Genomic DNA, 12,346 nt, shown 5'->3' with positions numbered 1-12,346 from the left:
GTGAAGCGAATGTTCACAAGCTCACCACAGGCCTTGCCAGAACAGGCAACACCTTCTCAGAGCCTTGCCTGGGTCACAGCCCCCTCCCCAAGAGCCCCCTGGGGGAGTTGGGCAAGGCTGCCCTGGAAGTCTTCCATTCCCTTTCCCCAGCTTCCCTCTCCTCTGGGGCCTCCCCTCTGCCTGGCAGCTAGTATTGGCAGCACCGAGGGAGGGGCCCTTCTGGCTGCCCACTCACAGCTGGCTGGGCCAAGACCTGCTATCCTGGGGGCAATCATTCTCCTCTCCCTCCCTCCCTAATTCCTTCTTGGATTTGCCCTTTTCTCTCCATTCCCTCCCACACCACCCCCCACCCCATCTTCTTACCACTCACTACTTCCCTGCTTTCATTCTTTTATTTCAGAAAAAAAACCTCAAAGTTTAAAGCTGCTGAAGCTGGATCGCCTCCCCGCAGCCCACTTCCACGTGTGGTCACAGTCTCTGTTGGCAGGATCACAAGGAAAGGAATCGAAAACTGTGAAGGGGTTCAAGGGAGGGGGCAAACCTTGCTTTAGGGAGGAGGAAACACAATGCCTCTCTCTCTCTCTTTCCCCTACTCTGTGCAAAGGGTTTGGCAGGGGAGGGTCCGACACACAGCTAAGGGGTCACCTGGAGTGACAGCCAAGTGTCAGAGCTGGAAACAACCATAATGGTGATTTTACAAATGGGGAAACAGAGGCTGGAGAGGGGAAGTGACTCGGTCAGCGTCACGAGGGCTGTTGGTGGCAGATTCAAAACCGTCACCCCACAGTGGGTGGGTCTGAGGTGGCATCTGTGCCCTCTAGCCTCTTACTCTGAGCAGGTCAGTCAGTGGGAGCAGATTCCTTGGGCTTCCAAGTCTTCTGAGCCACATCTAGAAGGCAGAGGACCACCCTTGCCAGACACAAGCATCTGGGCATCTGGAGAGGGTGGGATGGCAGAGTGGCTTCAGAGTGGGGGTCCTGCCAGCCCACTTCCAGGCAGCCGCCTCTCCAGCTTCCTCCCCAAGGCCTGTGGGAGCCTGCTATTCCAGCTGGCAGCCCCACCCACCAAACATCTGGCTGGGTTGGACTGGGCTTGACTAGGGGATGGGCCCTCCTGGGTCCTAAGAAGCTAGCATTGGGGTGCCCATGAACAAAATGGAAGGAACTGGCCTCAAAGGGTGTGCCCCAGTGCCTTCAGAGCCCTCACGTGTCTCCCTCCTCCCCTTGTGTCCAATGGCAACAGCTGTTTCCCCCCCCCCCCACCTCTGGATCTCTCCCCATTTGGCCTCTCTCTGTGAGGCCCTGCATCTGGGTGTCCTCTGTTGCATGTTTTCATCCTCTTGCTTTGGGATTCTCCTCCTCTTGATTCATTCTCTCTAGGACTCCGTCTGCGTTGCTCTCTCTTTCTCTGTGCCTCTGTTCTCCTTCTGAGATGCAGTGGGAGGGGAGGAGCTTTGGCACTTTCCCAGGATGGGCAAAGGCCAACTGAAGAAGAGTGGAAGACTGTAAGAGTGTCAGAGTTGGGTTGGGGGCAGAGGTGACTGTGGTCGCTCTGGATAATGCAACTACCCGGAAATGTCAAATTTGGGGTTTCTTTCTGCTTTCAGTCCGCTGATTTGGTCTCTGCTATTTCCCACCACAAAGCAAAGCAGGCTGGTGGTTTTAGGGGCCCAGACGACAGAGGAGAAAACTGAGGCGTAGGGGGTGAGGTTCGGAAAGATCAAAGCCTGCCTAGTGTTTGGATGAGCTGGGGTCCCAGGCTGCTGCCCCTAATTGCCCCTCATCGCCAACTCTAGGTCACAGCATTACATGGGGAATGATTTAAACGAAGGATTTAAACAAAAATTCTCACAGGAACACATCCCCCAAAAGAAGACTGGCCATAGTTTGAAAGGAATCAGAATAATCCCTAGCCGAGCCAGTAGTTCACACGCTCTGCATGTATCCTGAACTGAACCATGGCACACTCGTGTGCAAACCTGGTTGAACTCTTCAACTCAATTGATCTTTGTGACAACCTTGAAGGTAGGCAGAGCCAGAACCCTCCTCTTTGATTAGTCCAGGAAAGAGTCCCGTCCATGGCAGTCTGGCCAGTGAGTGCATAGCTGGCACTGGGATCCAAGTTGCTCAGCTCTGTGGGCAGTGTCCCTATACAACCTTTTAAAACTTTCCCTCCTCTGAGCACACGCCGTAGTCTTCACTCTAGCCCATGGTTGGTTTGTTTTGTTTTGGCCATGCAGTATGAGGGATCTTAGTTCCCCGACCCATGATCGGACTTGTGCCCCCTGCATTGGAAGCGCAGAGTCCTAACCACTGGACCCCCAGGGAAGTCCCACCAGCCCATGGTTGTTTTGACACCAAGCGTGGCATGTCCATCCCTGCGCTGGTCCCTGCCCTTTGTGGGTGTCCTGAGCAGCCCTGGGTCAGGTCTGGCTCCCCATCCTTAGGCGGATGTGGGTTCGAGTTACACCGGAAGGGAACAATGATCCCAAGTCCTCTTTCTGGCCCTTGGAGACCAGGTTAGCTGTGACGAGGGCCCTGCTGATGCCCCTACCTTAAGGTCGCCTTGACCTAACCATCCCTGGGGACAGGGGGAGATGGTACAGAGATGCCTTTGTCTCTTCTGCTCCAGGTCTCTTCTTCAAGGAGAGTTCCTGTTGTGCAGGAGCCAGAGGGGAGGGGTGGGTGAAGAGCCTTCCCAGGAAAGCTGGAGGCCTTCCAGGAAGTACCTCCGTGCCCCAGCGTAGCAGGCGCAGCAGAAGCCCAAGTCCATGGGCTCTTAAGCATCCCGTTTCACCCCCACCGAGCCTCTGCGGGGGGCTGTCCACCTCCACTCCAGCCCCTACCTTTAAAGCTCTGGGAAGAGGGGGAGCCACAGGTCCATGCTCAGCATACACTACACCCCTGAGACCAGTGTCTCTTCCTCTCCCAGAATTTCCGCACTCTGGTACCCCGCTGTGAAAATGCTGCCCATGCCTGTCCCTGAAGACAGAGTGGCACCTAAGGAGGGGGCACATGCGCTGTGAGAAATTCGGTGTCAGTTTGGGGGAAGGAAAGGAACTGCTGGGTCCGCGCTTCCTGCCCCTGCCCCCTGTCCTCTACCACTCTTCAGGGAAGTCAGCTTACAGTGAAGTCACCGAGGGAACATGAGGCCTTCCAGCCTCAGGCATAGCGACTGTCCTCTGTTTCTGGGAATGGGGTGAGGGGAGGGTGACCCGGTGGGTGGGAGGGGGAAATCAGCCTTCCTTTGCCCAGCTGCCCCGTCCACCTGATCCGGGAGAGAGGCTGACAGGGCAGGGAGAGCAGGGGGGCACAAGGTCTGGGCTGAGCACACGTGTCCTAGGGCAGAGAGGAGCCCACCCTCCTCGCAGCAGGGATAGGCCTGGGAGGCCAGCGGGTGAGAGGAGAGGTGGGCCACGGGCACCGAGATGGGCAGCCGATGGGCCTGGTGACTGTCCTGAGCAGCCCCAGGTCAGGTCTGGCTCCCCATTCTTAAGCCCACTGATTACCAGTCCCCTCTTCCTGCTGAGCTAGTTTCTCCTCCTTCTAGCCCAACAAGAAGTCTTTTGTGTCTCAGCCAGCCCAGTATGGACCTCAAGCTGTCAGCGCAGTACACGAGAGAGGGCTGTGCATCTCCTTCTCCGCCACCTCCCCACCGCTTTGCCTGTCCTTTTTGTTATGACCCGAGGAGGTTCCTTGTTCTCCAGCTCTGTTTTCCATTGTTCTTGGCTTATGGCTGGCACCAACCCACCAATGCCTTCCCTGCCTGCTCCCAGCCTCCAAAATAGGCTCCCCAGCGCCAGGAGCCAGGGTGGGTATAAAGTCAAAATGAAGGGTGGTCCAGTGCTCCGCCTCTCCTCACTGGCCTGGTCTTCATTTGCTGCTAAGATGGACCCCAAGCACCAGCGTCCCCTTCGCTCCAGGCTTCAGCAGTGCAGATCCCCCAGGGCACTGGCCTCTCAACTCCAATGCATCTACCTGGAATGTCATTTCTACCTTTCCCGCCTGGGGACGTCCTCTTCATCTTGCACACAGTCCGTGTGGCAGAGGGGAAAACACAAAGACTTTGGACCTTCGACACCCGACAGGAAGGCAGAGACCGCAGAATGGAAGTTTCATAGTCAGTGATTCGGGGTGGGGAGGGGGGTGTCTGTCAGTGCCAGGGCCTGATTCTGCCAGAATGTGGGCAGCAAAAAAAAAAAAAAGAGCTGAGTTAGATCTGCTTCCAAATCCCAACTTTGCCAACTTAGCAACTGGGTGACCTGAAACCACTTTCCTTCTTTGTAAAGCAAACCTGGCCCTGCTGTGTGACTCCCAGGCACATGAGTCTGCCTCTCTGAGCTGAGTGGCCTCTTTCGTAAAAGGAGGACAGCAAGGCTTACCTGCCAGGATTGCTGTGAAGACTCACTCACAGAGCCGAGCACATAGTAGGTGCTCAGGGACTTTAGCCAGTAGAGCCAGGTATTTTCTCCTCAGCACCCTTGAGCCCCTCAATCCTCTATTGCAAACCTCTGCTTTCTCTCTTAATATTTATGTATTTGGCTATGTGGGGGTCTTAGTTGCAGCATGCAGGATCTTAAGCTGAGGCATGCAGACTCTTAGTTGTGGCATGTGGCATCTAGTTCCCTGACCTGGGATTGAACCTGGGCCCCTTGCATTGGGAGCACAGAGTCTTAGCCACTGGACCACCAGGGAAGTCTCCGGAAGCCTCTTCTTAAGGTCCGAACTAGTTGCCTAAAGGGCTGTGTCTCACTGCTTGACTTGTAATCTGTGAAAGAGTGTGAGTTGCTCAGTCGTGTCCAGCTCTTTGCGGCCCGGTGGACTATAGCCCGCCAGGCTCCTCTGTCCATGGGATTCTCCAGGCAAGAATACTGGAGTGGGTAGCCATTCCCTCTCCAGGGGTTCTTCCCAACCCAGGGATTTAATCCGGTCTCTTGCATTGCAGGCAGATTCTATACTGTCTGAGCCACCAGAGAAGCCGGTGTTTCAGAAATATGTGCTGGATTAATAAAGGTCCCTGTCACAGCACAGGGCTTCCTCAAGCTCTGATCCCTTTCTCTAGTGTAGTCCCCCGCTTCCCATTTATTAAGCCCACTGATTACCAATCCCCTCTTCTCGCTGAGCTGGTTTCTCCTCCTAGCCCAACAAGAAATCTTTTGTGTCTCAGCCAGCCCAGTATGGACCTCAAGTCCTCAGGGCAGTACCTGAGAAAGGGCTGTGCATCCCCTTCTCCGCCACCTCCCCACCACTTTGCCTGTCCTTTTTGTCATGACCCGAGGAGGTTCTTGATTCACAGCATCCCGAAGGCTCTCTCCTCTGCTGCCTTGGCTTCTGCCTGCTCTGGTCTTACTGATCTGCTTTCCCCCTCACGGTAGCAGTAGCCCCATCTTTGCCCGGTGCTGGGCTATCTTTCGAGTTCTTAACCCACCTGCCAAGCCAGCGAATTACCTGGCTGGAATGGCCCTCTGCACCTTCTGCTGTGTCAGCCTCACCTTCTCTGGATGATAGCACTGCCCCAGGACTCTGCATGGAAAAGGAATGATGACCCTGTCCCAGGAGGAGGTGGGGGCCCCTAGGGCTTTCTAGAGAGCCATCCCTTTAACTCTGGCTAGAAGGGAGCCCAGACAGGTGAGGCAAACAGGAGCAAGACGGAGCATGTAAGAATCTCCAGGTGGCAAGGTCTGCATGGACCCACACATCCATCGCCCACATCCCACATACTGACTACTGCCTCCCCTGCCAGTTCCCTCTCGGCCCCACAGGCTGACTGGGGTTGAGCTGTGGTTGGGGGTGGGGGTGGGGAGACCATACTCATGTATCAAGCTAGGCAGGATGCTTGCACAAACCCTATCTCTCTACTTTTTCCTTTTATTAACAAAAAATGTGCACGTTCCCCATATTTTAATAGGTAGCACAGGACATGATACAAAAACTCAGAAGACTTAAAAGGATAAATGGTGAAAAGTTAGGGCTTCCCAGGTGGTGCAGTGGTAAAGAATTCACCTGTCAATGCAGGAGACACAAGAGGCGCAGATTCAGTCCCTGGATCAGGAAGAGCCCTTCCAGTAGGAAATGGCAACCTGCTCCAGTATTCTTGCCTGGAACATCCCGTGGACAGAGGAGCCTGGTGGGCTACAGTCCACGGGGTCGCAAAGAGTCGGACAGGACTGATTGTGCGTGTGTGCGTGTGCCGGCACGTGCTCACACACACACAGTGAAAAGTTAGTCTCTCTCCTTTCCAGTCCCTTGGGTCCCTTCCGCAGGGACAGCTACAGTTTTAGTCTTGTGTGTACTTCCAGAACGTGTCTATACATTTACAAACAGAACTTACACCTCCTATGAATCACACCTGAGGGAAACTGAGGGCCTCAGAGAAGTGAAGTACTCTGACTAAGGTCACACAATTGTGAAATTGACAGAGCTGGGATTTGCAAACAGATCTAACTGTAAAACTCGGCTCTTTTCGCTGTCTGCGCTCTGGCAGAAGCAAGTCCTGGTACCAACAGAGCCCCCACCCCCACCCCTGCCCACCATGAACCACTGGCTGTGACAAACCTCCATTCTGAGGCCTTGGAGATGCAGGGGTCTTTGGTGAATGTCCAAGGCTCCAGGGACCTGTACTAACTTACTAGGGAGGAAGCACCCCGCTATGGAAGAAGGAAAGTTCCCGCAGGTGTCCTTTTGTGGCTGCTGTGTGGTCAGGACCAGTATGACTCCCAAGGTACAGAGAGTTTTGGAGAGAGAAGCCACATGAGCGTATGAGCGTGGGTCTCTGGCTAGAGGAGATCGTGGTTGTGGTTTCAACTACATTTCCAGAAAATACCCTCATGATCTCCCTGTGGTTGGGCAGGGCTGAGCGGGGATGGGAAGCGTGGGGGCTGTTCTCTGTGGAAGCTACATGCTGGTGCAAGCAGGTGAGGGGAGGAGACTGGGGTCAGTCCCTGGTGGACAGCAGGCAGGATGCCTGAGCAGGGCTGCCCACCAGACTTGCAGGCTCTCTCTCAAGTCTCTCCCTCTCCTTGGTCAGGCCAGGGTGGGCTAAGAGAGACCCCCAACGCTCTTGACTAGTGAACACCTCTACACCTGCAGCTATGTCTCAGGCAGCTTCCTATGTGAGCTCTCTGTAAGGTCTTTCTGGATCCTGGCTTCCCATTCAGTGTCTTTGTTTCTGTGACTCCCTATGGGTCACGTCTCAGTCTGATGTCCCCTCAACTTAGGGGTCTATGTCCCTGAGGCCTTGTGAGAACCAGGAGACCCAGGTAGGGTCTCACCCCGTCTGCAGTGAAAGGAGGGAGAGGTAGGTAGTGAACATTCCTTCCTCTCTCAGGTGGACAACATTCTTGTTTTGCAAAGGTAGTAACCAGAACATTCCGTCCTTTGTGTCTGTACCCACAGCCGGCCAGATCTAGCTTGGTGCCTAGTGGTCAGTCAGAGATGTGCTATGAGATGCAAGAGTCAAGAGACATACCTGCCCCGCCCTCCGAGCATCAGACCAACACCTTCCACGCTGGTGAACAACAGCCAAGGCAACTGCATTGAGTCCTAGACCTGACCAGTCGTAGGAAGAGGAGTGTAAATCTTAAGAACAACAATAATGGTTAACAGCCCCATAGTGTTTTATAGCATTCGAAGCACTTTACGTGTACTCACTCACTAAATTCTCCCCACAATGCTTTGAGGTAGGTCCTATTACCATTATTATATTACAATGAGGAAATCAAGACAGAAAACTTGCTCCAGGTCACACAACTCAAGGAGCTGATAGTGAATCTGGTTCTAGATTCTGTTTTGTTTTTTTTTAAAATAATTTTATTTATTTATTTTTGGCTGTGCTGGATCTTCATTGCTGCACGGGCTTTTCTGTAGTTGTGGAGAGTGGGGGCTACTCTCTAGTTGCAGTGCTCGGATTTCTCATTGTGGTGGCTTCTCTTGTTGCGGAGTGCAGGCTCTAGAGCTTTCAGGCTTCAGTAGTTGCAGTTCCCGGGCTCTAGAGCACAGGCTTAATAGTTGTGGCGCACCCAATTAGTTGCTCCGAGGCATGTGGAATCTTCCTGGACCAGGGATTGAACCTGCGTCTCGTGCATTGGCAGGCAGAACCTTTACCTGTGCTGTGCTTTTAATTTTGTGATTCTGTGCTTTTAATTACTATGCAGTCATCCTGGTTTCCATTTCTATTCCTAGAGGGTAGGGTTTGTTCCTCAAATATTTACTGAGTGTCTGCTCTGGGCTGGGACAGCGTAGGAGCATTTAAAGGTGAATGGGATCTTGTGTGTCATTGAGGGTAGAAAGGCATGTAAACAAGAAATTGTCCTTCAGCATGAGAGGTGCCATAATATGAGCATAAATGTGTGGTTGGAAACGGGGAGGGTGAGGTGCACACTGCCTAGAGCAAGTGTCATCAAAAGGCAGATGTCAAGTGGCAGGAGGGCATTCCAGGCAGAGGGACTGGTATATGAAAGCTTACAAGAAAGCGATATGGTGTGCCTAAGTGTTGAAACCTCATGGACAGTTACTGTCAGAGGGGTTGCCAGAGAGCTCAGGGCTGGCACTTCCGTCCAGCTTCCTGCTCCAGCCTGGCCTCCAGCTCTGGCCTCCAAGCTCTCAGTACCTACTCCGTGAGAAGCACTGTGCCAGGTGTTGGCCCAGAATGTGGGAGAAAAGCGGTAGCCTGGGTGGCGGAGAAAGAGCTGGTGATCAGCTGCAGACAAAGATCTTTGTGGCTGGTGTTATTCAGGAGGTGAAGGCAAGGCTGCTGGGAAGAGCTGCCAAGGGAGGATTATGGGAGGACGTGGGGACTTGCAGATCATGGTCATCTCTGGACAGGAAGATTTTCAGACTGTAGGGAAGGGACATGCTCTGTGCTTTTTTTGGGGGGGGGAGGGGGTCCTTCTCCTTCTTTCTGCTGCTGCAGCTGGGTTTCTGGAGATCTGACATGCCTTGCTTTGGTGCTGGCCCTTGGAGGGTTGCCAGGGAAACCGTCGGCCAGCTCCAGAGATGTAGCCAGAGGAGAGTGGGTGACTCAGGCTGCCTTCTCAGATACTGCACCCCCTCCCCATTATATGGAAAAGGCTCTCAGAGACCCTTTCTTCCGGATCCTACACAGCTGACCCTATCTATTCTTCTCTCTCTGGATAGAGAGTCCCTCCTGTAGTTCCACTGGTGGGATTCCCCAGAGAGGGAAGTATCTCAGACACCTCTGGCCCCCATAGATTCACTCTGTGGAACAGTGGATGGAGGGTCGGCGTAAACTCCTGCTGTGTCCCTTCAGGCTTTCCTCTTGCCTGTCCTCCGTGTGGTAAGCGGCAGGAGCCCAGGCTGAAACGCCCTCCAGGGAGCAAACCCGGGATAATTATTGATGGGGCAGCAGTGGACTTCTGACCTCGGCCTGCGAGGGATAGGACCCAGAACGCGGGCCCCAGCTCGGGCGAAGGAAGGTGGGCGGGCCGCAGAGGGTGGGCCAATCAACACGACCACAACAGGGGGCAGCGGACCCTACCCAAACAAAGCAGCATGTGCTCGCGGCCCGCGAACCCGCCCGGGAGTCAAGCTGCAAAGCGGCTCCAGCACAGCGAAGAGGGGCTGCCAGCGGCACTGGCGCCCCCGCACTCGCCCAGGACGCGCTGAGGGGGTTCCGGGTCCCTCCAGGGCGGCCGCGGAGGTGGGGCGAGGGACCACGGGGCTCGCGAGCGCGCGCCGGGCGGAACCAGGAAGCGGCGCGCGCCGGCGCGGGGCGCGCTCGGGGCTGCGGGCGACGCGCGCGGTCGGGACTCCGCGCGCGAGCGGCGCGCGCGCCCCCGTGGGCCCCAGCGCGAGGAGAGTCGTCGGCCGGAGCCGTCACCCCGGGCGGGACCGAGCGCTGGCGGCGACGCGCGGCGGCCCGGCCGAGGGAGGGAGGGAGCGAGCGAGCGGGCGGGAGAGCCAGAGAGCAGGGTAGGAGGCAGCCGCTGGCGCCCGAGGGGCCGAGCGAGGTAGGAGCTGCGGGGCCGGTCTGAGGGTTGGGGCCCGCGGAGGGAGGCCGGGGAGCTTGCTTGGGCGGGGCCCCGCGCCCTGGCCGCCCAGACACCCGGCAGGGCCTCGCCGCCGCCATCGCTCCCCGGGCCGGGAGGGCGGCCGCGGGGACAGCGCACTGGGTGAGGGGAGCCACTCGGGGAGAAGGCTGGAGGGCCGCGCGAGGGGCGTCGTGCGGAGGCTGCGGCGGGCCGGGGTGGGTAGCGGGCAGAGACCGTGCGTGCGCGAGTGTCTGGGTGGGCTGCGGTTGGCAGCTCACGCCTTCGTGGTGCAGTTACCCCCCGCCGGCTCCTCGCGTTTCTCCTTATCTCAAGAGAGGTGTCAGCGACTCCTGGGGGGTGGGATGAGCGCGGCGGGGGGCGGTGGGGCGGGGGGGATTTAGCCAAGCTTCAAGGAACAGCGCCTTATAAGGAGTCCAGACAACAAATACGAGCGTTTTGTTCAGGCTCGGGGGGCGAGGGGAGGGGGGGTTGCAGAATCCCCCATCAGGACCCGTCAAGCCCAGGCTGGTGCGTGTGGCGGTGGGACGCGGCGCGTTCTGGTTTCCTAGCCAGGATTAAAGAGTTTTTAAAAAAGTGCTCCTGATGTTGGGGGCAGATACGCAGCGTCGGAAGGGTAGTCCGTTGTGTCTCCCCAGCTGGTCTGAGGCTAAAGGAATCTGGCAAAGATGGTCAGGAGGATCAAAGAGGAAAAGAAGTTGTATGGAGCAAGAGGCGTTTGCAAACACTCGTAGCCAGCAATGATGGAAAAGGCAAAGACTGGAAAACAAGCTCCAGTTTTAGGAAGAGGGGATTAATGCGAACCACAGGAAATTTAGGGGTAAAAAGAGATAGCAATCCTCTCTTTCCTAAAGAGCCATGCCGCATCACTTTTGTTTTTGTTTTTCTTGTCCCCTCTGATCCTGTCATTGTATTTGATACCATCGTATCAAATAAATAGTGCTAAAAGTGGGTCGTAGACTGTTAGAGCTGGAAAGGACCCCCGCGGTAATGCTGCCTTCTTTATTGAACAAATGAGGAAACTGAGGCCAGGTACGTGGAAGGATCGGCCTGCTCCGTTCCCACAGATGTTTAGAACTTCAGGAACTGAAATGTCGGTCTGAAGACTCTCAGATCAGTGCTCTTCCCGAAGCATAGAGAAGTAGTAGATCTTTCCCTAAATACAGTTTCATAAATTGTCTCTGGAATGCCCTCGGGGAATACCCCTTGAAAGGGCCAGTGTATCACCTAATTATTAAACTGAGCTTAGGTCCCTGTTTCAGTCTTCAAATGGTGTTTATCGTCCTCTTGTATCTTAGATTTCCAAAGTGGTTGGATAGCTGCCTGGGCCATAATAAGCTTTCAGCTGTTGAGTATATTATCTCAAATAATTTTGTTATCGTTCAGCAAAGATAAAACTCTGCCTCTTTTCTCAACGTTTTTCTGATTGTTTGTTTACATTATATTGATCACATTGTTGATCACATTGTTGGTGTTCATTGACTATGTGTTTAGCGTGCCTGTCATTTTTAAAATGTCATTCCCTAACACTGTGAACACAAGATCAGTTTTGATAGTGTTACTTGGTGGAATTCTATTGCTTGACTTTATTTCAAGGCTTCAGGTTTCTTGTTTGTGTTGGTACCAGTTTCCATCTCTTCGAAGATCACAGTTGTTAGAATTGATAGTGTAAGGGGGAGAAGGGGGCTGCTGATTTTAAGAAAATGTATTATGTGACAGTTTGTGATGTCTGTGGGTTTAACCAAAACAGCACACTTTTGGTCAGGTTGGTGTTATCTAGTAGATTGCTTGTTTTCTGTAGCCTTTGGAAGATGGAAAATTCAAGCACCTGGTTGAGACACAGGGAGAGAATGGAGAGATCTTCTTTTGAAAAAGCAAAACATTAAAAAAAAAAAAAAAAAAAGAGTTGATTTCTATCACCAGCAGTTTGGTTATTGCACAACTGGGAGCTAAACTGCGCAAAATCTTTGCTGTACACCCAACTAAATAAATTATCCCCTCTTCTTACTAGTCAGGATGCACATGTTTGCCCACAGGCTGTTAATATGAATTGTGTTAAGAAATTTAAGGTGGCTATGTTTCTTAATCGGGTACTTCGTGATATACATGATGGGAGGGGGAGAAAGTGCTATCATTGTTTGGAGTGTTACAACATGAATATTTTGGTCAGCACTTCCTATTGTGGCCCAACTTCTCATTTCATCTTCATTTTCTTGCTCTCGATTGATGTTTTTTAAACAATTTTATTTACACATGCAAAACCCACATCAGGACTAGTAAAAGGTATCATTTGTTTGTTGCTCTTTGGGTACTTAATGTCAAATTGTTTCAAGTTGTATC

General features: G+C 53.8%; 1 protein-coding gene across 4 annotated transcripts in view; it reads left to right on the top strand.

Annotated features, from left to right (window-relative positions):
• The first annotated feature begins 9,795 nt into the window (after nt 1-9,795).
• STAT5B (signal transducer and activator of transcription 5B) overlaps nt 9,796-12,346 on the top strand; it is a 63,913-nt gene continuing 61,362 nt past the window's right edge. For 2 of the 4 annotated variants that reach the window (XM_043904631.1, XM_043904634.1), the window contains exon 1: nt 9,796-9,967. The gene's annotated coding sequence lies outside the window, so the exon portion shown is untranslated. Of the gene's footprint in view, nt 9,968-10,012; nt 10,130-12,346 lie in introns of those variants that run through there. The other 2 variants (XM_043904635.1, XM_043904632.1) reach the window with 2 other exon arrangements.

The sequence above is a fragment of the Cervus elaphus genome, chromosome 5 (assembly GCF_910594005.1).
Source record: "Cervus elaphus chromosome 5, mCerEla1.1, whole genome shotgun sequence".
NCBI classification, from domain to species: domain Eukaryota; kingdom Metazoa; phylum Chordata; class Mammalia; order Artiodactyla; family Cervidae; genus Cervus; species Cervus elaphus.
The sequence above is the reverse complement of the archived record's forward strand: the minus strand, read 5'-3'. Positions and strand labels throughout refer to the sequence as shown.